Below are 1430 nucleotides of genomic sequence, written 5' to 3' on the forward strand. Positions count from 1 at the left end.
GAGAGAGAGAGAGAGAGAGAGAGAGAGAGAGAGAGAGAGAGAGAGAGAGGGAGAGAGGAGAGTGAATATGAATGAATGAATAAGTATGCAGGTCAGAGGATGACTTGTGGAGTCCTGGGGATTGAACTGAGGTTGTCAGTATTGGCAGCTATCTCTCAGGCTTTTTAATTCTGACTGGGCTGAAGAAACTCCTTTTGATACAAAGATGCAGGTAGTTTTTAGTTTTGGATTCTTTTATTATATTTTTGTGATTTTTATTCCTTTTTATGATAATTTTAATATAAAAATAAATAGTAAGGAGTTTTAAAAGTACTATGTTACTTGTGGATTGAATAATATTTCTTTCCCTTTTAAAACATATTGTACCCATTTTCACTGTCTCCTTTTTTTTTATTTTTAATTAATTAGTTATTTTTTGAGACAAGATTTCCTTGCGTAGCCCCAGTTGTCCTGGCCTCAGTGTCTTATTTTTAAGCATTCATCTTTTCAGGTTTTAAAATTTTTTATTATATTTATCTATTTAGTGTGCATGAGTGCACATGTGCTGGGACACACATAGAAGTCAGACCTCAGCTTGCTGGAGTTGGTTTTCTTCCATAGCGTGGGCCATCTCTTGAGTTCCATTTTAACTCGAACTGTTAGATGTTAATTTCTGCATAGTTGATAAGCACTTTTATTGTTTACTACATTACTGATTTAGTTTTCAACAATATCAAATCTGTTCTTTTTCACTCCCGGTATAGTTTTTCATTTTTATTTCTTTCTCTTTCATAGCATTTTGTTTTTATATCATAGTTCTACATATGTCTGTTGTCTTTTGTTTCTTCTTGGCCTTTTCAGTTTATTTGCTTTCCTCATGACAGATATTTCACAGAAGTCTTACTTTGTGTGTGTGTGTGTCTATGTGTCTCATGTTTGTGTGGATATGTGCATATATACATGCATATATTTGTGTGTGCATGTGAAGGCCAGAGAAGAACATTGGGTGGCTTCATTGCTTCTCTTTCTGTTTGAGACAGGTCTCTGAGGGTCTACCTGCCCCTGCCTCCTCTCTCTTGCAGCACAGGCTTATACATGCATACAGCCATGGCTGGCTTCTTAAGTGGCTTTGGCGATCTGAGCTAAGTTCTTTGTGCTCATGCAGCAGGCACTTACACACTGAGCCACCTCCAGTCCAGTGGGATTGTGAATATAGGCAGGCTCATTCTTCAGTTCCTTTGTTCATTCTTTCTTCCATCCTCCCTTCCTCCCTTCCTCCCTTCCTTCCTTCCTTTCTTTCTTTCTTTCTTTCTTTCTTTCTTTCTTTCTTTCTTTCTTTCTTTCTTTCTTTCTTTCTTTTTCCTTCCTTCCTTCCTTCCTTCCTTCCTTCCTTCCTTCCTTTCTTCCTTTCTTCCTTCCTTCCTTCCTTTCCTCCTCCCCTTCCCTTCCCT

At 37.8% G+C, this 1430-nt stretch overlaps 1 protein-coding gene across 1 annotated transcript in view; it reads left to right on the top strand.

Moving 5' to 3' along the window:
- Rev3l (REV3 like, DNA directed polymerase zeta catalytic subunit) overlaps positions 1-1430 on the top strand; it is a 119185-nt gene that overhangs the window by 17903 nt on the left and 99852 nt on the right. The window lies entirely within an intron of this gene.

The sequence above is a fragment of the Mus caroli genome, chromosome 10 (assembly GCF_900094665.2).
Source record: "Mus caroli chromosome 10, CAROLI_EIJ_v1.1, whole genome shotgun sequence".
NCBI classification, from domain to species: domain Eukaryota; kingdom Metazoa; phylum Chordata; class Mammalia; order Rodentia; family Muridae; genus Mus; species Mus caroli.